This window comes from Delphinapterus leucas, chromosome 13 (genome assembly GCF_059928025.1).
Source record: "Delphinapterus leucas isolate spDelLeu-1000000601 "Yukka" chromosome 13, BTC_Dleu_Yukka2, whole genome shotgun sequence".
In the NCBI taxonomy this organism is placed as follows: domain Eukaryota; kingdom Metazoa; phylum Chordata; class Mammalia; order Artiodactyla; family Monodontidae; genus Delphinapterus; species Delphinapterus leucas.
In genome coordinates this window covers 4,284,361-4,310,408 of record NC_143141.1, presented here as the reverse complement: position 1 = coordinate 4,310,408, position 26,048 = coordinate 4,284,361, and positions in this window count along the sequence as shown.

The following is a 26,048-nucleotide window of genomic DNA, read 5'->3' as shown; positions in this document are numbered from 1 at the left end:
TGTTAGTTGTTTCTGGAATCTGCAAATCAAGAGATGCCAGAAGCTCATGAAGAGACACTTGAGCACAATTGGGGAAAAGAAGCTTGAGGATGACGGTGCCTTGCTGGTCCCTCTGCCCCTTTGTCATGTGAAATGGTGTCAAGAAAAGTCCAAATTTAGAAGAGAACTGTGATGTTGGAAGACTTTATTTCTCTAAGCTATTAAATGCTGGTCCAAGAGGTGCCCTGTGGAAACCAGCCACAGGTATAGCACTGAAGAACTCCTTGGGAGCTTGGGAAACACACACAAAACTTTGAAGTTGCTGGAAGCCAAGTGTGTCTTTATCTTTCTTGGACCACACCATTAATATAGGGACAGTAGCTTCCAGGTGTGAGTTTCTGGGCCAGTAACTAAATCAGTGCAGCCAAACCTCTTTATTAGAAACACAGAAACAAACAAGCAAAACAAAGATCAGAAAACATGAAAAACCGTTAACTCATGCAACTTAGGTGCTTTGTTTCCTTGATCCAGACTCTGGGTCAAGTTCTGATAAAGAAAGGAATATTGGGGAGATAATAAAACGAGAGCCAAAGCGAGAAAGCAAAACTATAGAGAAAGGGTTAAAAAAAAGATGGAGACATAAATGCTTTAAACATTGATATAAGCAGGAAAAATTTTGGCTGAAAAACAAAGCAACTGACCATATTATCATAAATCATAATAAAATGCAATTAGATGAGTAAAAATTTGTCTACACACACACTCACATACGCATAAACACACACGCACACACACTCACATTTGCACAAACACGCACATACACATGCACACACATGCACGCACACACACACTCTCTCTCTCTCTCTCCCTCTCTCTCATTTAATGCACACAACAACCTGTGATCTGTTTTAATTTCAGGACACTGAAGCACAAAGAGCTCAATAACTTTCCCAGGGAACCCAAGCAGGTCTTCTGGCCCCAGATTCTGGGCTTCATTTCTAATTACAAATTGCTGGTGGGGAGTTAAATCATCTACCATTTGGTACACAATCACGTTACATTTAACAAGTACTTTGGAAGAGTTTGGGGCTACCTAATAAAGTGGAACATCCAGCTCCCCTGTGACGCAACAGCTCCGTTCCCAGGGATATATTCCAGTAAACTCTTTCTACACATGGACCAGGCAACATATACGAGGATTCTCAAAGCAACCCTGTTCACAACTGTACACAAGTGGAAACAACCCATATGTTCTTCAACAGCTAATTAAAGTAGGATTTGCTCTCCTACAGAATAATTCTAGACCACAGTCAAAACTGAATGAGTGGGGCTTCCCTGGTGGCTCAGTGGTTGAGAGTCCGTTTGCCGATGCAGGGGACACGGGTTCATGCCCCGGTCCAGGAAGATCCCACATGCTGCGGAGCGGCTGGGCCTCTGAGCCATGGCCACTGAGCCTGTGTGCCTGGAGCCTGTGCTCCGCAATGGGAGAGGCCACGACAGTGAGAGGCCCGTGTACCGCAAAAAAAAAAAGAAAAACAAAAAATGAATGAATGGCATCTACATACATGAGAATGGTTGATTCTTAGAAATTAGGTTGAGGGTAAAAAGGTCAGAGGGATTTCAGGAAGATCAAAAAAGCAGTCAAATTAATATATATTTTCAGTCATGTGTACTACCAAGACTATGGGAAAAAAAAAAAAAAAAAACTTTAGTAAGTGATTACCTTGTACCAGGGAGGTAAGTGGTAGAATTGGAGAGTTAAGGAGATCACAGTTTTAACTTTGAGATGAAGTTAACTTTTGATCCTCTTTTTATACTTTCCTTCTTTCTTAAACACATAAAACTTGTGGGGAGTTTTTAATCCCCCTTTTTTAAGTAATAAGAAAATTAATAAAAGATAATGAAACGAGTGAGGCCATTGAAGAGAATGAAAAAGTGAGACTATTTAGGCAGACAGCATAGTTAAGACAGGACTTGGTGAATCAATATTTCAGGAATGAATTATGGAGTGGTACATGTTACTTTTTTTTTCCTGCTGTTCTGATCTCAAATCATATGTTCAATTCAGAAAAACTCCAGAATGTCCAGTCTTGACTTCACTATCTGGTGAGAGTGAAACGTTCTAATCCACAAGGGGAGAAAAATAAGTATAAATGCTGATGGGATGAGTTAGAACAAATCACAATTTAAATTAGCCATGGATGGGAATACAAGTGTGACCTCTATGAGAAAATGTTTTGGCTACAAGTTTGGCTATAAAGTTAGTAAAACCTGGCACTTTCAGTGAAATCTGCAACTTGTAAGTTGAAATTCTTTGTAGAGAGTACACAAAAACCTCACACAGAGAGCTCATGTGTCTTGTAGTTTTTACTTAAGAGACATGGAATGGGGAGAAGAGCTTCAAGATGGCAGAGGAGTAAGACACGGAGATCACCTTCCTCCCCACAAATATATCAAAAATACAGCTACATGTGGTACAACTCCTACAGAACATGTACTGAACTCTGGCAGAAGACCTCAGACCTCCCAAAAGGCAAGAAACTCCCCACGTACCTGGGTAGGCAAAAGAAAAAACAGAGACAAAAGAATAGGGACGGGACCTGCACCTCTGGGAGGGAGCTGTGAAGGAGGAAAAGTTTCCACACATGGCGGCGGGGAAGCTTCAGGGCCATGGAGGAGAGTGCAGCCACAGGGGTGTGGAGGGCAAAGCAGAGGGATTCCCGCACAGGAGATCGGTGCCGACCAGCACTCACCAGCCCGAGAGGCTTGTCTGCTCCCCCACCAGGGTAGCCAGGGGCTGGGAGCTGAGGATCGGGCTTCGGAGGTCAGACCCCAGGGAGAAGGCTGGGTTTGGATGCATGAATACAGCCTGAAGGGGGCTAGTGCACCACAGCTAGCCGCGAGGGAGTCCAGGAAAATGTCTGGACCTGCCTAAGAGGCAAGATACTATTGTTTCAGGGTGCACGAGGAGAGGGGATTTAGAGCACTAGAGCTCCAGAGATGGGTGGAAGCCACGGCTATCAGCGTGGACCCCATAGACGGGCATGAAACACTAAGGCTGCTTCTGCAGCCACCAAGAAGCCTGTGTGCAAGCACAGGTCCCTACCCACACATCCCCTCCCAGAAGCCTGTGCAGCCCACCACTGCCAGGGTCCTGTGATCCAGGGACAACTTCCCCAGGAGAACACAAGGTGCACCTCAGGCTGGCACAATGTCACGCCGGCCTCTGCCACATCAGGCTCACCCCGCATCCATACCCTGCCCTCCCCCAGCCTGAGCAAGTCAGAGCCCCTGAATCAGCTGTTCCTTTAACCCCGTCCTGTCTGAGCGAAGAACAGATGCCCTCAGGCGACCATGCAGAAGCAGGTCCAAATCCGAAGCTGAACCCCTGAAGCTGTGTGAACAAGAAGAGAAAGGGAAATCTCTCCCAGCAGCCTCAGACGCAGCAGATTAAATCTCCACAATCAACGTGATGTACCTGCATCTGTGGAATACCTGAATAGACAATGAATCATCCCCAAATTGAGGTGGTAGACTTTGGGAGCAACTGTTGACTTGGGGTTTGCTGTATGCGATTGACTAGTTTCTGATTTTTATGTGTATCTTAGTATAGTTTATAATGCTTGTTATCATTGGTGGATTTATTGGTTTGTCTGCTCTCTTCCTTTTTTAAATTTTTTCTTTTAATAACTTTTTATTTTATTTATTTTTCTTTCTTTCTTTTCTCCCTTTCTTTCTGATCCATGAGTCTGACAGGGTCTTGGTGCTCCGGCCGGGTGTCAGGCATGAGCCTCTGAGGTGGGAGAGCCATTCAAGACGTTGACCTCCCAGCCCCACATAATATCAATTGGCAAGAGCTCTCCCAGAGATCTCTGTCTCAATGCAAAGACCCAGCTCCATCTCAATGAGCAACAAGCTACAGGTCTGGACACTCTATGCTAAACAACTAGCAAGACAGGAACAAAACCCCACTCATTAGCAGAGAGGATGCCTAAAATCATAATAAATTCACAGAACCGAAAACATACCACTGGACGTGGTCCAGCCCACCAGAAAGACAAGATCCAGCCTCATCTACCAAAACACAGGCACCAGTCCCCTCAATCAGGAAGCCTATACAAACCACTAAACCAACCTTACCCACTGGGGGCAGAAACCAAAAAAATGGGAACTATGAACATGCAGCCTGTGAAAAGGAGATCCCAAACACAGTAAAACAAAATGAGAAGACACAGAAATACGCAGCAGATGAAGGAGCAAACTAAAAACACACCGGACCCAACAAATGAAGAGGAATAGACAGTCTACCTGAAAAAGAATTCAGAGTAATGATAGTAAAGATATCCAAAATCTTGGAAATAGAATGGAGAAAATACAGGAAATGGTTAACAAGGACCTAAAGAACAAACAAACAATGATGAACTACACAATAAATGAAATTAAAAATTCTCTAGAAGGAATCAATCAACAGCAGAATAACTGAGGCAGAAGAACAGATAAGTGACCTGGAAGATAAAATAGTGGAAATAACTACTGCAGACCAGAATAAAGTAAAAAGAATGAAAAGAATTGAGGACAGTCTCAGAGACCTCTGGGACAACATTAAACACACCGATATTTGAATTATAGGGGCCCCAGAAGAAAAGAGAAAAAAAGGGACTGAGAAAATATTTGAAGAGATTATAGCTGAAAACTTCCCTAACATGGGAAAGGAAATAGTTAATCAAGTCCAGGAAGCACAGAGAATCCCATACAGGATAAATCCAAGGAGAAACGCACCAAGACACATATTAATCAAACTATCAAAAATTAAAAGCCAAGAAAAAATATTAAAAGCAGCAAGGGAAAAACAACAAATAAGAGACAAGGGAATTCCTATAAGGTTAACAGCTGATCTTTCAGCAGAAACTCTACAAGCCAAAAGGGAGTGGCAGGGCATATTTAAAGTGATGAAAGGGCAAAACCTACAACCAAGATTACTCTATCCAGCAAGGATTTTATTCAGATTCGACAGAGAAATTAAAACCATTACAGACAAGCAAAAGCTAAGAGAATTCAGCACCACCAAACTGGCTTTACAACAATTGCTAAAGGAACTTCTCTGATCAGGAAACACAAGAGAAGGAAAAGACCTACAAAAACAAACCCAAAACAATTAAGAAAATGGTAATAGGAATATACATATCAATAATCACCTTAAATGTAAACGGATTAAATGCTCCAACTGAAAGACCTATACTGGTTGAAAGGATACAAAAACAAGACCGTATATATGCTATCCACAAGAGACTCGCTTCAGACCTAGGGACACAAACAGACTGGAAGTAAGGGGATGGAAAAAGATATTCCATGCAAATTGAAATTAAAAGAAAGCTGGAGTAGCAATTCTCATATCAGACAAAATAGACTTTAAAATAAAGACTATTACAAGAGCCAAAGAAGGACACTACATAATGATCAAGGGATCAATCTAAGAAGAAGATATAATAATTGTAAATATTTACGCACCCAGCGTAGAAGCACCTCAATACGTAAGGCAAATACTAACAGCCATACAAGGGGAAATTGATAGTAACACAATAATAGTAGTGGACTTTAACACCCCACTTTCACCAATGGACAGATCATCCAAAATGAAAATAAATAAGGAAACACAAGCTTTAAATGAGACATTAAACAAAATGGACTTAATTGGTACGTATAGGATATTCCTTCAAAAAACAACAGAATACACTCTCTTCTCAAGTGCTCATGGAACATTCTCCAGGATAGATTATATCTTGGGTCACAAATCAAGCCTTGGTAAATTTAAGAAAATTGAAATCATGTCAGGTATCTTTTCCAACTGCAACACTATGAGACTAGATAGCAATTGTAGGGAAAAAAAAACTGTAAAAACTATAAACACATTGAGGCTAAACAATACACTGCAAACTAACCAAGAGATCACTGAAGAAATCAAAGAGGAAATTAAAAAAAATACCTAGAAACAAAAGACAATGAAAACACGATGACCCAAAACTTATGGGATGCAGCAAAAGCAGTTCTAAGCAGGAAGCTTATAGCAATACAATCCTACATCAAGAAGCAAGAAACATCTCAAATAAACAACCTAACCTTACACCTAAAGCAATTAGAGAAAGAAGAACAAAAATACCCCAAATTCAAAAGAAGGAAATAAATCATAAAGATCAGGTCAGAAAAAAATGAAAAAGAAATGAAGGAAACAATAGCAAAGATCAATAAAACTAAAAACTGGTTCTTTGAGAAGATAAACAAAATTGATAAACCATTAGCCAGACTCATCAAGAAAAAAAGGTAGAAGATTCAGATCAACAGAATTAGAAATGAAAAAGGAGAAGTAACAACTGACACTGCAGAAATACAAAGGATCATGAGAGATTACTACAAGCAACTATATGCCAATAAAATGGACAACCTGGAAGAAATGGACAAATTCTTAGAAAAGCACAACCTTCTGAGCCTGAACGAGGAAGACATAGAAAATATAAATGGACCAATCGTAAGCATTGAAATTGAAACTGTGATTAAAAATCTTCCAACAAACATAAGCCCAGGATCAGATGTGTTCACAGGTGAATTCCATCAAACATTTAGAGAAGAGCTAACACCTATCCTCCTCTAACTCTTTCAAAATATAGCAGAGGGAGGAGCACTCCCAAAATCATTCTATGAGGCCACACTTACCCTGATACCAAAACCAGACAAAGAAGTCACAGAAAAAGAAAACTGCAGGCCAATATCACTGATGAACATAGATGCAAAAATCCTCAACAAAATACTAGTAAACAGAATTCAACAGCACATTAAAAGGATCATACACCATGGTCAAGTGGGGTTTATCCCAGGAATGCAAGGATTTTTCAATATATGCAAATCAGTCAATGTGATAAACCATATTAATAAATTGAAGGAGAAAAACCATATGATAATCTCAATAGATGCAGAAAAATCCTTTTGACAAAATTCAACAATTTATGATAAAAATTCTCCAGAAAGTAAGCATAAAGGGAACTTACCTCAAAATAAGAAAACCCATATATGACACAGCCACAGACAACATTGTTCTCAGTGGTGAAAAACTGAAACCATTTCCACTAACTCAGGAACAAGACAATATTGCCCACTCTCACCATTATTATTCAACATAGTTTTGGAAGTTTTAGCCACAGCAATCAGAGAAGGAAAAGAAATAAAAGGAATCCAAATCGGAAAAGAAAAAGTATAGCTGTCATTGTTTGCAGATGACATGATACTATACATAGGGAATCCTAAAGATGCTACTAGAAAACTACTAGAACTAATCAATGAATTTGGTTAAGTAGCACGATACAAAATTAATGCACAGAAATCTTTTGCAGTCCTATACACTAATTATGAAAAATCTGAAAGAGAAATTAAGGAAACATTCCCATTTACCACTGCAACAAAAATGAATAAAATACCTAGGAATAAACCTACCTAGGGAGACAAAAGACCTGTATGCAGAAAACTATAAGACACTGATGAAAGAAATTAAAGATGACACAAAGAGATGGAGAGATATACCATGTTCTTGGATTGGAAGAATCAACATTGTGAAAATGACTATACTACCCAAAGCAATCTACAGATTCAATGCAATCCCTATCAAACTACCAATGACATTTTTCACAAAACTAGAACAAAAAATTTCACAATTTGTATGGAAACACAAAAGACCCCAAATAGCCAAAGCAATCTTGAGAAAGAAAAATGGAGCTGGAGGAATCAGGCTCCCAGACTTCAGACTATACTACAAAGCTACAGTAAACAAGACAGTATGGTTGTGGCACAAAAACAGAAATATAGATCAATGGAACAGGATAGAAAGCCCAGAGATAAACCCATGCACATATGGTCACCTTATCTTTGATAAAGGAAGCAAGAATATACAATGGAGAAAAGACAGCCTCTTCAATAAGTGGTGCTGGGAAAACTGGACAGCTACATATAAAAGAATGAAATTAGAACACTCCCTAACACCATGTACAAAAAATAAACTCAAAATGGATTAAAGACCTAAATCTAAGTCCAGACATTATAAAACTCTTAGAGGAAAACATAGGCAGAACTCTCTATGACATAAATCACAACAAGATCCTTTTTGACCCACCTCCTAGAGGAATGGAAATAAAAACAAAAATAAACAAATGGGACCTAATGAAACTTAAAATCTTCTGCACAGCAAAGGAAACCATAAACAAGACGAAAAGACAATCCTCAGAATGGGAGAATATATTTGCAAATGAAACAACTGACAAAGGATTAATCTCCAAAGTTTACAAGCAGCTCATGCCAGTCAATACCAAAAAAACAAACAACACAATCCAAATATGGGCAGAAGACCTAAATAGACATTTCTCCAAGGAAGATATACAGATTGCCAACAAACACATGGAAGGATGCTCAACATCACTAATCATTAGAGAAATGCAAATCAAAACTACAATGAGGTATCACCTCACACTGGTCAGAATGGCCTTCATCAAAAAGTCTACAAACAATAAATGCTAGAGAGGGTGTGAAGAAAAGGGAACTCTCTTGCACTATTGGTGGGAATGTAAATTGATACAGCCACTATGGAGAACATGGAGGTTCCTTAAAAATCTAAAAATTGAATTATACAACCCAGGAATCCCACTACTGGGTATATGCCCTGAGTAAACCATAATTCAAAAAGAATCATGTACCACAATGTTCATTGCAGCACTATTAACAATAGCCAGGACATGGAAGCAACTTAAATGTCCATCGACAGACAAATGGATAAAGAAGATGTGGTACATGTATACAATGGAATATTACACAGCCATAAAAAAAACGAAATGGAGGTACTTGTAGTGAGGTGGGTGGACGTAGAGTCTGTCATACAGAGTGAAGTAAGTCAGAAAGAGAAAAACAAATACCGTATGCTAACACATATATATGGAATCTAAAAAAAAAGGTTCTGAAAAACCTAGGGGCAGGACAGGAATAAAGACACAGACATAGAGAATAGACTTGAGGACACAGGGAGGGAGAAGGGTAAGCTGGGACGAAATGAGAGAGTGGCATGATCATATATACACTACCAAATGTAAAATAGATAGCTAGTGGGAAGCAGCCACATAGCACAAGGAGATCAGCTCGGTGCCTTGTGACCACCTAGAGGGGTGGGATAGGGAGGGTGGGAGGGAGGGAGACGCAAGAGGAAGGGGATATGGGGATATATGTATACATATAGCTGATTCACTTTATTATACAGCAGAAACTAATACAACATTGTAAAGCAATCATACTCCAATAAAGATGTTAAAAAAGAAAAAAAAAGAGACATGGAATGAACAATGGTTCAAACATACCAGGTGGGCTTTGAGAATTGATTTCAACATATATTCTAGCTATTATAAAGAAACAAATCAATAAATGCTACTTAATCTATTACTCAATTTTATTATCTGGTTATGCTGAGATAGCATCAAAAATTCCTACTTCTACATTTTAATTTGATTTTCAATAATTATACTTTAAGTTACCTATGCCTTCACTATTACATGGTGTGTGTGGCACAAGAGTAGCTCAATAAATGTTTGTTAAATAAGTGTATTAAACAAATAAATGATCTATGAGTACAGATGGTTCTATTTTATTCTGGGAATATTGGAATTACGTATTCGTGCACTTTTTGTTTATTTTTATAGGATTTGCATCCTATTTAGGGACTGAAATTCAGAAACTTATTTCCCTAAACCTTCTAACACAAGTTTCTCTTATTTATGCCTATTTCTCCTCACTTTTCAAGGGCATAAGTCTGCCAGTGAAACTGGGAGGCACTGACAAGGACAAAGTAGGGAGGAAATGTGAACAGGAAAATTCTTTCCTGGCAGGTCAGTGTCATTCTTTGAGTTAAGATTAAAGTCATGTACTTTGCTTATTTATTTTAAAGGTAAGCAATATTAGAACCCACTCATCACATTGAAATGAAGCATAGACATAGTAACAACTATAGCCACCTTTGTATCAATTTTAGAAAAGAAGCCTGCTTTTTCAATTACTTAAATTTTATTTATTTAAAAGATTTATTTGAAATGAAAACAATGTTAAAATAAAAAAATATTTTAAATTTGCTATTTAATAATATAATAGATCATTTTAAATAAATGTATAAATTATTTTAAATAAACCTTTCTGAAATCATAATTGTCAATATAAGAATAGATTTTGTGTCAAAGCACTAGATTTTATTAAGAATGAATGAGGAAACGAGGAAAGGAAACTTGCATTTATTGAGCACAAGATGAATGTTAGTTGTTCTCAAATGGATTATTTCATAAATTATTCCAACAGATCTCTGTAGGATATATTATCCTTATCTCAGATCAACAACCTGAGATTCAGAAAAGCTGAATAACTTACTGACAGCCACACAGGCACTGATAGAACCAAGATTCAAACATTCGTTTTCCAGTGCAGATCCTCAGTCTTTGCTGTGTGACAAATGCCTGGCCTCTGTAACTTCAGTTCTGAATGAAAACAATATGTTGACATCCTTCCTAAGAAACAGACATTTATGTTCATCTTTTCCTTAATTAATTTTGCTCACAACTGGGAAAGAGAGAAAGTGGATGTTGAGAGAGAGGGGAAAATTTAAATACTTCAAGAGTAACATCATAGGCAATTTGGAAGGAAGCGATATTCCTGATCTGCACACAATAGTAATAAAACCATAATTGACTGGTACAGTTCATAATTAAGTATAAAATAAACATATACATACTTTCAAATGATGATTCTGTCACCTTACTTTATGTCCCATGTCCATCCAAGTCAGAAATCCAGGGTCTCGAGAAGAAGAGAGACCAAGTAAAAATAATAATGATACATGAAGTTTGGGTCAGGAAAACAGCATGGTAGAGAACCTCAGTTCTACCCAATTAAGAAGGTATTTGGGAAAACGAGATGAACAAAGATATGAAAGTGGAAAGTCATTCTTATCTATCAAGACCAGAGTTTGCTTCACTTGGCTTGGAACATTGAGGCAGAGGCTGGAGCTAAACCAAGAGTTGTAGTGAGAAACACGTGGAAGAGCCACTGTGAAGACACAGCTCCCTAGAGCCAAGAAAAGGAACACTGTTTCATGACCCGGGCTTGGGATCTTAAAAACAGAGTGACAGTTAGGTGACTTGTTCCAAAAGCCCTCAGTGATGTGAGTTCCCTAGGAAAATGGTGTCAAGGAGTAGAACACTGGGTGTTGATCCAGGATTGGGTGCTTGAAGGACAGGAGAGTAAGATAGTGGAGAGTTCTGGCAACAGCGGTTAAGCTGGCAAATCTTGGTGCAGACTGATTAGAGAAAGCATGAAGGTTGCCAAAGGTGTGTGTGTTTGGTGTGGGCGGTGGCCTTGCTGACACGTGCCATTCTAGCTGTGGGCTCAGCACCATGCCTAAGATGTGTTTGCCACTTAGTAAATGGGGGTCGAATAAGAAACAATAAATCAGAAAATAAAGGGATGATAGGACAGCATGCAGTTCTTGATGGCAAGTTGCCAACATATAATTCATATTAAACTCCTAAACTGAAAACATATTTTTATGGTAAAATTACCATTGTGGACAAAATAACTAGGTTCAACACTGATCCCTAATTTTAATATTTGAGCCTTTCAGTGCTCTGTGTAATTGGCTAGAGATATCCATCAATACAGAGACTGCAATAATGCTATAATTATAATTTGATTAACCTTTTTGAATTATGAGCTTCCATTGCATATTGTATCATCAAATAGCAAATCAGCTAGTCTTCTGCTCTGTACTTGGTTGATTCTTTTCCCAGAATATTTTGTGGTTGAGTATTAAAATATTTGTGATGTTAAACTTAAATTATTTCACTGCTTTAAGTTTGAGAGTAGTGTGTTTCCTTAGCAATACTAAGATGGTTAATCATTTTACTAGATGATATACATCATCTATGCCTCTCAAAATAATTGTATTCATCACTGAATGATTTTCTACTAAATCCTTGGTAATTTGCTAAGTCCTCCACTTAACCAAGCTAATGCTCACATCTCTACCACATAGGATATTACCTCCAAGTTACAGATGTGGAAACTGAGGCTCAGTCAGACCTAAGGTCTTATGGCAAATGCATAAAACATATCAAATCCTATCTATGTCTTTGCTCCTTGTGGAGTTTATTTGATTTATTCTAAAATATTTGGAGGTAATGTGCAATCTTTTAAAAAATTGTTACTATTTTGCTGTTATGCACATTAATAGCTTTGAACGGATATATTTTAAATAGTATTAAATTTGACTTCAAACTTTGTTGATTGAGAACAAAGATTGTACAACTCCTTGTTATACACTGAGATATAAGACTTGATTCCCTTCAGCTTTTAGAGTAGGAAAAAGCTGATGGCCAGTCTTCTAAAAGGCTGGAACCTCTGAAAAATCCCTGATGAACAGCTCTCATTACATGTGGCCTCCTTCCTGGCTTTCTGAAAAGATGAGTGGTGAATGCTGGCCTCTTGAGCATTTGGCAATGTACTAAGAACAGATCAGGTCAATAATCTAATAGCCCCTAATACAGGGTTGACGGATTTAGCAAATGCATACAGAATATGCATTCAAATTTTAATTTCAGATAAAGAGTGGAAATATATCGTATTCGATATTTGGGACATACTTATACTAAAAAAGTATTCATTGCTGATCTGAAATTCTAATTAAACTGAATGTCTTGTATTTTATTTGACAACCCTATCCCATGAGCACTGTTCACCAGGACCAGAGAGAGCAAGGAAAGGTAAATATAAATAAGCAAATGTCTCCCAAACACTGCCCTGGGAAAGATTATTTTGAAACAGACATGAAATTCTTCCAAATTCTTAGGTGAAATGCATCTGATTCCACTTGGGCAGGGGGCCAGGGGAATATCCTGTTTCACAGGCTCAAAGCAAACCAATTCTTGATGAGTGTTATTGGCCAAACGCAGTACAAGAGAGTTTGGGAGAAGACAAATGGAAACTTAATGAATTCTTAAATGAGGAAAGGGTTAGGGGAAAGCAATTGGCAAAGTCTTCTTCTGATTTATGAAGGAACTATGCTACATAAAACTGGAACATCTTTCCTTTGAGCCTCTTGTCATGGTGCTTAGTTTTTTAAAAAAGTGTTACTTGGGTTAACATCTTTTTGTTTGAATTCTCTACAGTTTTCTACTGTTAGAATTTGTTCCTGGGGACCTTGTAAATTAATACTTTAAAAATAAGTGTAGGGTTTACTCAATAGGCTGATAGTAATGATAAAAATAAAATTGAATTAGCCCATAATAACGACTTAACCTTACCCTGTGGACATCACAGTGAGTTTATTCACCAAGTTTCAAAACAGATCATTTTCCTTTCATTACCCCCAGTTCAAGCTGCAAAGTGTAGAGACAATACATCCTCTGAAGATACAGACAGTGATAGGGAATATTACACAGTGCTTCTGTCTTTATGATAAATAGAACTAACTGTAGCATATACTAAAAAAAGACAATCCATTCAGTTGAATTAGGGGAAAATTAGTGTTTATAACCATTCATGAATATCTGCTCCCTAAAATATCAGGAATTAAAATGACAGCAAAGGCAACACGTATCTGTTTGAAAAAGAAGATGGGTTTCATTTGAATTTTACCTGGCCATTGCTCAATAATGCAAACATTTCAATTGTTCAATCTGACATTGAAATAAACAACCGATTGAGGTCAGTGGAGTGGGTGGTACGCAATGGATTTTTACTCTGCTCATTTGATATTCTGCTAGAAACTGGTAGAGGTAATTAAAGGGAAAGCCACTTCAAACCTTTTTGATGAAGCTCCTGATAGCATAATGTGGGTATATATTTTTATAAGTAAATGTAATTCAATTGAAAAAATTCCATTTAAAAATGGGTAGGGTTTGAAACTGCATAAATGAGATTACATAATTTTGCTATATCACACATGCTTTGTTTGTGATCTACTCTTTCTGCTTCTTGCTCTCCCCCTCATAAACCCATCAGGCAGAATATAACCAGTCCTGGGCTCTTTTGCCTGACAGTTAAGTCCCCAGCATGTTGCCTGAGTTGATAGGAGCTATGTGTTTGTTGAATGAATGAATACATGAATTATTAATTAAATCAATTATATGCTGACTGTGCTCCTTTGCCAATACTGACAGTATTGTCCAGACTAACTCGAGACGAGTTAAAAAGCAACTAAATAGACAACAGAAGCTCCTGCACGTGTAATCCAGGTTGTTGGTGAAATATCCTTCTATAATGTCCAAACCTGAACTACAAGTATTTCCAGAGCAATTTATTAGTAATGATTTTTCTGTAGCTGCTTACCTCTGATTCTATGACAGTGGTACAGGCTGGAACCTCAGGAAAATTTCTTGATGAACAGCTAGCATTACATTTGGCTGCCTTCCTGACTTTCTGAAAAGATGAGTAGTGAATGCTGGCCTCTTGACCATTTTGGTAATGCACTAAAAACCGATCTAACTAGGAGGTCAATAGTCTAATAGCCTCTAGAATAGAATTGTCAGATTTAGCAAATGAATACAGAATGCTCACTCAAATTTGAATTTCAGGTAAAATAGATAGGTAAAATTTTTTCTGTAAATATACTATTTGAGGTCACAATTATTTTCTTGAAGGATAGCTTAAGATGATTGTTTACTACACAATAATAGGGCAGTTAATTACTAAAATGTATTTATATTTGTATTAGGGGTCCCAGTTTTGTCTAAATACAAATATCAGATCTCACCCTTTATCTCACACTGTAAGTGATATTAAGTACATTTGACTGTTTCATCCATCTTGAAATACTTTTTCCCTTGCCTTCTTAGATCCCACACTTCCCTGTTTTTTCTCCTACACCCTAAGCTGTTCTCTCTTGCTTTCCTTTGCTGAATCGTTTCTATCTTTCCAAAATCTAAATGTTGGAATTCTTTGGGACTCAGTGTTTGGCAGTCTTTGGGTCTCTAAGTAACTACATTACTTCCTAGGTCAAAGGTTATGAAATGTTCAGTTTTCAGTAGCTTTAGGGTCTCAGTAGTGTTTTCTGAATAAACCCTAGGCCAAAAAAAATACCTAACTGTTCCATTTTTTAAGCAGTTAGTTCCAAACAACTTACTATGTATTTGTGTCCTGTGGTAGGCTGAATAAAAGCCTCCAAAGATATACAGATCTAAGTACCCAGAATTTGTGAATATGTTACCTTTTATGGCAAAAGGGAATTTTGACTCCATATATGATTAATCATATATGATTAATTTAAGGATCTTGAGATAGGCAGATTATCCTGGATTACCTGTGTGGACTGCTGTAATCACAGGTGTCCTTACAAGAGGGAGAAAAGAAGGTCAAAGGAGACAAATGTACCATGACAATAGAAACAGAGAGATTTGTTAATGCTACAATGCTGATTTAGAAGATGGAGGAAAAGGCTATGAACCAAGAGACTCACTTTAGCTTTAAGGACATGCATCACACATAGACTGAGAGTGAAGAGACAGAAAAAGGTTTTCAAGTAATTGGTAACCAAAAGAAAGCAAGGAAAGCTATATTAACAGCAGACAAAATAGATTTTAAGCTACACATGATCAAAAATTACAAAGAAGGATCATTATTTAATGATAAAGGAGTCAATTAATCAAGGTATAAAAATGTAAATATTTATGCACCCAACATTGGACACCGAAATATAGAGAGCAAATACTAACAAAATTAAAGAAGTAAGTAGCAATACAATAAAAGATGGGGAATGTAATGCCTCACTCTCAACAATGGCTAGATCATGCAGACAGAGAGTTAATAAGGAAACAGCAGATTTGAACAACACTATATAACAAATGGACCTAACAGACATATCAAGAATGTTCCATCCAACAGCACCAGACTATGCATCCTTATGGGATGCAGCAAAAGCAGTTCTAAGAGGAAAATTTATAATGACAAATGCATATATCAAGAAAAAAGAAAGAATTCAAATAAACAACCTAAGTTTACAACTCAAGGTAGCAGGAAGAAAAAAAAATCCAAGCCCAAATTAGTATTCAGGAATAAAGAAGGAAGGAAATTCTGCCATTTAGGACAACATGGACGAAACTTGAAGGCATTATGCTAAGTGAAATAAATCAGACACAGAAAGGCAAATACTGTATTATCTCACAAATGGAATCTAGAAAAACAAGCTCGTAGAAACAGAGAACAAATTGGTAGCTGTCAAAGGCAAGATGGGGGGATGGGTGAAGGTTGTCAAAAGGTGCAAATATCCCATTATAACATAAATAAGTTCTGATGATGTAATGAACATCATGGTGACTATAATTAACAATACTGTATTATATATTTAACAATTGCTAAGAAATTAGATCTTAAAAGTTCTCATCACAAGAAAAAACATTTGTAACTCTGTTAGGTGATAAACTTGTTAGCTAAATGTGTAATCGTTTTGCAATATATACATATATCAAATCATTACATTGTACACCTTAAACTAATGCAATGCTCTATGCCAATTATCTCTCAGTAAAACTGGAAAAAAAATTAATAAAATTAATAAATAAAATAAAAGTCTTCCCCATCCCCATACCCCACCTAAATATCTATTCACTGGATGAAGTTGGAAGATTGGAGAGTAAACTCAGCTCAGAGGAAGCTGTGATCCATGAAGCCTGGCCTCATGGCCGAGGGATCTGAGGGATAATATTTAATTTGAGAATCATAAGGTGTCTGTATTTGTATGCTCAGGTTGCCATAACAAAATACCTTAGACTGATGGCTTAAACAAAAGACATTATTTCTTACAGTTCTGAAAGGTGGGAAGATTGAGATCAAAGTGCTGGGGTATTCATGTCCTGGACCCTCCTGGCTTGCAGAAGGCCCCTTTCTCACTGTGTCCTCACATGGTAGAGACAGAGAATGCTCTGGGGTCTCTTCCTCCTCTTGTAAGGATACTAATCCCATCTTGAGGTACCCTTCCTCATGACCATGTCTAAATTTAATTACCTCTAAACACCGTCACATTGGGACTTAGGGATTCAACATATTAATTTAAGAGGGTGTACACAAATATTTAATCCATAACAGAGTCTTTCAGACCTGTCTCTCTTTTCTTTATGACATCACTTGGGACTTGCTATGATCCATGATTTGCATGTGTACGTGTGTGTGTGTTTGTATAGAAGTGTGTTTAAACTACAGCGTAACTATAGAGTTATTATGGGGAAAACTATGGAAGCTATGAGTAAAATCATTAAAAAAACTACCTCACTGTACAATCTCTGTACATCATCCGTGTTCTATATTATTTTACTGATAATACACTTAATTTTTCTAAAACAGATCCCCCCAAAATTTGTTAATATGAATTGATCTTTAATTATTACATGGGAAAAAATATGTAAAATTCCTATATGGTACTCTAAGGCAATAATGTTATATTTTCTTCAATGATTTCTTGGAATTTCATTTTGATTTACAAACTTCTTTAGTTTCTTCTTTAGTGAAATTAAGTGTATTATCAGAGAAATACTATATAAAACATTAAAAGTTTTTTAAACAACTATAAATGTAGGCCTTGTAATCAGATCCGTATTTGAATCCTGGCTTTTCCTAGTTTGGGGTTATATAACTATGGTGTAGTTTTTAATTTCTATGCACCTCAATTTACTCATCTGTTTAAATGGGAATAATGGAATTTGTGTCATAGGATATAATGAAGAATAAATAAGTTGACAGTGGTAAAACAGCTTGCAATGAGGACTCAACTGATATAAGTTTGGACAGTCCTGGGTTTCTATTTCTTTTCCAGCTTGTTTAAGAGTATCCTTCTCACTCCACAAAATGAAATGTTTGGAAGATAAATTAAATGGCCATAACCTAGCCATAACCATCATATCTTCCTCTTCTTCCTCTTCATCATCATCACATATAGAAAGTTCCAGATCAAATTGCAAAAAAAAAAAAGGCAAAATAAAACAAAGTGGGCAAGTATATTTTCAGTGGTCCCATGTGCCTAATACTAGTCTAGAAAACATAGGGGATGCCTAAACATGATCTGAAATTCTATCAAGAATACATTGGTACAAGGAAGTAAAACAAGGTGGTATAACGGGATTCAGGTAACAAGTGCTGAGAATTCTTGAGAGAAAGAGAACTTTGTGAGCTGGTGAAGAATGGAGCCTCATAGTTACCACTAGTAAGATGGGGAGGAAAAAGTTGAGGAAAATCATAACAATGTCCCCCACACCCACTCTCCTTGAGGAGAATTTTGAAAAGTTATCTATTAGTTGATTATTCAATTATTTACTTGAAGAGATGCGTCTGTGTATCTCTAATTTTATTTTTATAAGCATTCTCTTCTTCTCATTTTGTAAGAATATTTACTTTTCTTATACAGGGGACAGAAAATGGCAAATGGCAAAGCATAGTAATACTACTGAGTAAAAAAATAAGATTTTTTTGGTAAGAAAGCTCTTTTATTTTTCTGAAAGGAGAGTGGTTAGACCTGAAAATTGTATCTATTTCAAATGTCAGCATTTGTAAAGTCTGGTGATATCTACCTTCATTCAATTAGCAATTATGGTTTACATTCTCACATTATACCACTGATGATATTTTCTTATCACTAAACTAAAACTTCTCTGTGAGATACTGTAGAATTTGAACTTTGTAATAAAAGGGATAACATAAAAACAAACTCTTATTTATTAGAATACTATCCTGGTCTGTAACTCATATGTTGCTGGATGATTTAGCAAACTTGATCTAGTGCATTATCTTGTGGCCCCAGAATATCCTAGTACTGAGTAATTGGGGTTAACTCCCCTTGGCAGACTGTATTAGTTATCCATAAGTCAACGTGTTAATTTGGGAATTGCTAGTTTATGAGATGTAAAAGGATTGTCTAGAGACTATTGATTCATGTTCTTATCTTTGTATGTTCTCTGGCTCATCAGCGATGGGCCTGAGATATGCCATTATAAAGATTTTTTTCTCAAAAACAGAAAACCACAGATGGCCTCAGACGTCAAACGTGCGTTTGCAGAACTTATGAGTAGGCGCCCTTGTTTTAGCAGTGGGGGAATACTTTCCTGGTGAAGAGATAGAGCAGGTCATGTTGTAGTGGTAACCCACTTTGCTCCTCTGTCATCAGGATGCCAGGCTAGTCCAGGAAGCAATATCATGAAACAGGGGTTTGGTCAGTGTGGTGTTTGGCTGCCAAAGTTTTGAGCCTGAGGAGACGGATATATTGAGAAGTGAGACTGAAATTAGAAGAGTTTGCATTTGACTCTTAATTTCATATTTGATTCAACGGGTGGCTGAATGTGACTGTCTACCTTTTCATTCTCCACTGATTTCTACACTTGGTGGGATATTTCTGCCTACTTGTTTGATTCACCACCAAATTATGAGGAAAATAAAGAGACAGAACACATTTAAAAGATTATGTTCTGTTGTAGAGTACAGTTTAGAAATAATTTTTTGCAGAATCTATATTTTGAATGTAAGTCTGACATTTGGGCCTCATTCACCCTACCCATCTGTAGATTCTAAATCCTGTATAAGGTTGGGGTAATTCTGCCAAAGGCTTTCCTTCCTCCGCCTGCTAACCTAATCAAACATTTGCTCTGTTAAAACAAAGATGGGCCAGGAAAGTTTTTCTTATATTTCAATTGCCACTTGAAACCAAAGAGACAATATCCCCTGGATCATTTGAATACCTCATTTATAGTTGGCATTTACCCTAATGCATAGGTCTTGAATGCTTTGAAAATATACTGAGTTCTTATATAGGGTAGGGGTTTCCCTTTCAGAAACGGAGGCTGCAAACATGCTCAAGATATGAGCATGGTATACACAAAATATGGTTTATTATGGTTGGGTTGGCACCGTTTGGGTATGGCATGGGTGCAAAATGTTCCTGAAGTCCCCCATCAACAGTACAATTGTTTCTAAGTTTCAGAGCTGAAGGCTTCATTAAATGCTGGAACACGTGACATAATGACGTGCTCAATTGCTAACTTAATATTTAGATACCGAAATTCGGAGGCAAACACCTGATGCTCCCCCTCAGGTCTCTACAATTAATCACATTTGCTAATCTTTCCCAAGACGTCTTAGTAGACAGAGAAGAATGCAAAGTTTTAATTTGCTAATCACCCAGTTGGCTAAGTACTTGGGGGGGAGATGCTAATCGTCTGCAGACATCTGTAATGACCCTTGGACAAAACCGAGGAAAACGAAATCAAAGCTTTGACAAGGGCAGGAGAGCGGAAACAGAAGCCCTAATTGTGGCCATGTGAAGTGCACTTTCCCCTTTTGTATCTTTTGTAGTAGGATTGCACAATACTGTATAAAGTAACTTTTATAGATAGAACCAAAAATGACTTTTTTCCATCTTCTGGGATAAATGGTCAAACTTGATCTGTGAAATACGCGAAGAGAGACCGACATTGTGGTGCAAATGGAGCAGACAAAAGAGTTTGGGCGAGCTTTTGCCAGTTAAATTTGGCTAACCTGCAGAAAGCTATTGTCAAGCCAGCCATGCTTCACTGAGCTCCCTTCCACTTTTGTTGTCATGTTTCCTCTTTATGGTTAAGTGAACCTCAAAACAATGACAAAGAAATATGCACTGAGTCACATATTCTAAGAAATAGACTGTACTCTCCTCAAATCAAAATAACGGCACTTTAATTCTTGGATTTTCCACATTTTCGTTGGTAGAGATCCTATTTGCTTTCTTTGAATCTGTATCAGTTAATGCAGTTCTGCCAAGGGGGTAAGCTTCACAGGACACTGCCACTTTAGCACGTGAAATATTAAGATGAACAGAACATGTAAAAGGTAAGCTTGCTTCCTTGCAGTATTTTGAGTGTCTGTTTCTTTGCTGGCGAAGTTTTGAGTTTTCTTGGTTGAGAGAAGTTTTGTTTAAATATCCATCCTGGGTCAAATAAATTACTCTTGTTGCTGTTTTTAATGGCTAAAGTATAGGAGGGAAAAAAGAAAAAAAATGTGATGCCACTCCACTTAGGAAGAAAAGGAAAAAGCCATGGGTTTGCACTTAAATATAGACTACACTGATAAAATTGTCAGAGGTAGGTGTTGTCTCCTCAAAAAAGCACAACTTACTGAATTTCCTAGGTTCAGAATTTAATTTTTTTGAACAGTTTCTACTGAATTTGTTTTTGAAGATGAAACTCTGTTGTGTAATTTGATCATGGAAAAAATATAAGCCTGATCTGAATAAGCTTGGTCTAAAATCAGAAGAGCTGCCATTTCTGTGAATATTCCCTGATTCTTCTCTCCTTCATTTTTTGTTGTTGTGATTGAAATAACGCTTATAAACTGATGTTTTAAAGCATTTTACTTTAGAACGCCCTCCCCAAACAGCTCATCAAACATGTTGAATTTTTCTGGTGAGAGTTGCTCAGCTATCTCAGGGTGGATGGCTGGACTTTTAGGACACCTGGTAATTGCCTTTCCCAGAATTGTATCCTTGAAAGAGGGTCTGATGAAGCGTTGGATCTTTTCACTTTTCTCCCCACAGCAAGTTCTCTGGTTTCAGCCTTCCAGATTCTCTAGTATTGAGTGTTCTTGCTGCAGTAAAGGCAAAACAACTTTCTCTAAAACACTTTCTAAAAGCTCCCAGTCAATACTTGAGTGCTGCTCCCTGCGTGGCCTTGACAGCCCTCACACTGTCCCTCACTGAGCTCCAGCCTTGGTTTTCTCAGCAGGTGTCTATCAACACACATCCTGATTTAGTCATCTTTTACCATCTCCAGGAATGCAAAACCTCATTGATTTCTCCTGCTTTCTTTGTGTTTCCTACCTTCCCACATAGGAGTAAATGAGTTCTTAGATGAAGAAACTCTCATATTCAAGACTTTTCACCTTTATAGGAGGTCCACACACCTATTCCTTTAGGTGAACAACAACAACAAAAAAATAGAAACAGAGTCTATGATATGCATTTCAAATGCTGCTTGGAGCTTTTCTGTATTAGGGAAAAAGAAAGTTTTTTTGGTTTGTTTTTGTTTTGGTTTTTTTTAAGTACTAAAGATAAATAAAAGCTGTGAGATTCTATTTTGTAACTAGTTACTTTGCTTCCCTGAGAGGATATGTCCTGTGAAAATTGATGTAGAACTGGGTACTGTAAGTACAGCATCCCAAAGAAGAGTGGCACCCATGTGACCAACTTCATCCACTTTTGGAGGTGAAGAATCCAAGTACAACATTCAGCATTACCTTGTTGGTAGACTTAGAAAACAACAAAAACATTGTTTTCATATTTCATTTGCTGATCTCTCCTAGGAAAGGTGTAGATTCATGTTGAGGTATAAAGGCCTGATGACTTGCTGAGGTCATGTTTTGAACTCAGAATTTTTGCTGTAGAATGGCACATCAATACTCTTTTTAAATGCAGAATATAAAAGTAAATAACACTCATAACATAATTGTTTGGGGAGAATTGATGGTATGTTCACAAATGTGTAACAAACAAGTATTGTTAGTGAATTTTATAAGGGTTGGAGAGTTTTCTGGTCCTTGAATGTGCATAGGCAACTAGGAGGGAAAGTTCATGCACATAATTCGTGATTGCTCAATGTGGAATCAGAAATTCAAGGACTATACTGGTACTATCCTTAGTAGCTTTTCTAATCATTGTTTACTTTGAAATCTGAAGCTCTCTTTTTCCTGAGAAGAAAAATGTATTTAAAATAGTATCTTAGAAAAAACCTTTGATAAACTGCTATCTGTAGCTTTTAATTCTTTCATAGTTCCCCATGATATCAGATAGCGATATAAAGTGAAATTTCAAAACAGTACTATGAAATGAATTTTAGGAAAGATTTTGTAACTCTCTAAAGTATGTAATTTTCTCAAATGCCTATGAGTTTGAAATTTAATTAATAGATTCTTTAAATTTTAGAAACATAATTTATACTTCCTTTTCCATGCCTTTTCACACAATGCTCCATTGTAATTTTGTAAGTGTTGTAAGTGTATATGTTGGGGTTAATTGAATCCAGAGTGGAAGGAGTTGAGAAAGGAACTAGGCTAACACAAATGTCAATTTTACATTTTAATTGGATAGATCATTAGTTTATAATTAGGAAAAGTATTAAAAATTAGTGGAAATAAAAATAACTTGAAGGCTGTGGTGTTGTCCTGGGTATCATCCAGAGTCATCTATTGTTCTTAAGTTCTTATGTGTGATTCATTCCTGTTCCCAGCTCACTGTACACCATCTAGTTTTATAAATATTTGACCAGTTTTGATCACCTCATTTTTTTGACTACATTTTCAGATTTTGACTGTTTTAATAGATATCTGACCTAAGATAATAAAATTTAATTTCTAAAATATTCTTTCAATAAAAACAACACCTGCTATAAAATTCATGTTTATTATTTTTTTAATTACCTTAATTAAGCTAGAACTTAAAGGGAAGGAAGCACTATTACTTAGCTGAGTAACATATTATAAGAACACATGTATTAATATGTATGTATACCTAATATTTTATACAAAATATTATATACAACCATTATATCGTATGCACTCATGTGTGTCATAATATGAATTTGCTAACATTGGTGTCTCTGAAAGTTTCACACACAAATGTCTTAAGGTTTTAATAATGATTAAGTACAAAGTAAATGATCCAGACCAAACGACTATTTGATTTATTTTGTAGGAAATGAATGAATCCTCTCCTATTCCATTATTATCATTGGGATTAAAATTAAAGTAGAATGGATGGGAATGTGTTTTGTATTTTATTTTGTAACTTGGTTCCCATGGATTTCAGTCACTAGCCTACTTTTATAAATTATATGGCTATATCTTTATTACTGCTAATTTATGCTTATGTTTTTATATATCACAAAATATTAAAATATTGATGTATAATTAGATCATTGTAATTATATGATTTTAATCCAGATATGGATAAATATTGTTACTGATACCTGATATAAAGATGAAAGATTAATGCCTTCATCTTCAAAACTGTACATATTGTATGAAATGTTGTTATTTATATCAATCATCTTATTAACACACTTTAATTATACATATGCTCAAATTGCATTAGTTAATAGTGGAGTAAAAACTGAGACTTTTCTGAGCTTTGCTTTTCTATAACTTAAATTGTATTGTTGATATTATAACATTAAAAAATCATATAGTTTATACTTTTGCTTTTCAATATTAACTTGAGTAAAATACAATCATTGACAAATAATCAGGGGACCCTAGCCATTCCCACCATGTTTGAAAGTATATATAACTACATACCCATGTTTTCCAATAAGTTAAAGGTAATACGAAAATTCTTCTTTATGGAATCAGAAATTGTATGGTTAAAATTAACTAAAAAGTAATTTTTGTTTTATGGAACCTGGCTTTCCTTACTTTTAACTTTCATATGTATTTTGTCTTTCAAGGAAGTCTTACTCTATGTAGTATGTAAATGGTCTAATTCATCTTCTTTTAACCTATTGTTCATTTATTTTATTCAATTTATTTCTATAATTATTTTATAATTAAAAGTATTCCTGCTCTATGTGAGAGTGTTATAACTTGAGTAAAGCAAACACTAACTCAAAGGACAACATTAACTTTGGACTGAAACTAATCATAGAACATTATCATCCTGAAGCATGATTCCTAAGGAGGTTATTATAGAATGAATAAGTTGATTATGATGGAAATTTCCCTGCTGGTGTCATTCTGGTCCTCACTTGCATACACTGCAATAGAACTTCACCAGCACTCATGTTCTTCAATAGCTGCTGGTGTAACAGTTCACAGTTTCAGTCTCAACAGTGATCGTAACACTTCAATGAAATTGTTCTACATAATTTCATGATATATGGAAGAGATTAAAATAATTGAATTGCTTTAATATATCCCATTAGTGTTTGAGATATCTTGATTCACATTTTCTTTTTAAGCCATATAAAGGGTACTTTCTGCCCCAGCAAATGAAGCTGGGGGTGGGGTAGAGTGGGTCAAGATGCTGAGAGTCGGTATGAGGAGAGAGATAGAGAGGCCAGAAATGGATTTGGAATTGAAGGGAAAAAAGTGATAGTTTCTTACTTTTTATATGAATCTGTGGATTTGAATTAAGAGAAGTCTTACATGCGAAACTTTAATTTACATTTAATTATCGATCAAAGCCTAAAAAGCCAACTTTAAGGAAAAGAACCACACACTTCTTTTACATTTTAATTCCCATGGTTGAGAAATTTCAAAACATTTCAAAATTTCAGATTTTCAAAAAAAAAGTAAATTTCAAGGAAAAGATACAAAAACTCTTCCCACATAATTTTCTGAGATGAATTGATAATCTCAAGTGGTATTGACTATTATACATCTGAGCAATGTTTAGAATTGGAAAAATACCTGTTCTTCCCTAGAAGAGGGAGTCTAGGGTGACAGCCTTGTTTCCTTTTTTAAATAGGTATATTGCAGTTAAGTGACTATGTGCTGGTACTATAATTTAGATTTACAATCAGCCTGCTGCATCAGTATTAGAATGCAATGAATCACATGGCATCCAAGTGAGACTTAGCACAAGAGGAAACTGAGAAACAAGTAAGTCAGAAGTTTTGCCTAATATGGGGGGAAATGAAGAAACATGATGGGACGCTCCTCTGTGAGTATGACTTCGCTTAAGAATTTAGAATTGTTGTGGTTATTGGCAGACAGGACCTCATCCCTTCTAAAACTCCAGGGAGATGGTCTGGAGACAGCTTGCCAACTCTGTCCTGCCCTAAACAGCAAAGGCTCTGCTCTCAATCACAGTGGATAGCATGAATAACCCCCATGAAATCATTATGTGCAATGCACCAGATTCTCTCCTGAAGACATTTCTATTTCTATTCTATTCATTATTCACATGGCAAAAAGCAAAGTTATTTTAAAAGCCAGACTCTGTATGGCAGAAATTGATTAGGCACACATTATTTTTCAAGTGAATATATTTTTGACATTAAAATCATTTC